Below are 224 nucleotides of genomic sequence, written 5' to 3' on the forward strand. Positions count from 1 at the left end.
TGCGGGACGTGTCCTGCCAGGTGCCTTGCGTGGTGGCTGGGGGATGCGCGGGCTGCTCACGTGCCGCCGTCTCTGCCCAGGGTACCACGGTGGGCGCCATCTGCTCGGGGATTCGCGCCCTGCCGGCCACGCGGGCAGTGGCCCGGGACCGCCTCCTTGTGCTGCTGTGTGACAGGCCGTCCACGGAGGCCAGCGCCGTGGAGGTGGCCATGGTGAGTGCAGGC

General features: G+C 72.8%; 1 long non-coding RNA gene across 1 annotated transcript in view; it reads left to right on the plus strand.

Annotated features, from left to right (window-relative positions):
* Positions 1–214, plus strand: part of LOC102773389 — a 3173-nt gene extending 2959 nt beyond the window's left edge. Inside the window, exon 3 of the long non-coding RNA XR_435173.2 lies at positions 81–214. This is a non-coding gene — a long non-coding RNA (uncharacterized LOC102773389). The remainder of the gene's footprint in view (positions 1–80) is intronic.
* Positions 215–224: the final 10 nt, after the last annotated feature.

This window comes from Myotis davidii, unplaced genomic scaffold, assembly GCF_000327345.1.
Source record: "Myotis davidii unplaced genomic scaffold, ASM32734v1 scaffold472, whole genome shotgun sequence".
Taxonomy (NCBI): Eukaryota; Metazoa; Chordata; class Mammalia; order Chiroptera; family Vespertilionidae; genus Myotis; species Myotis davidii.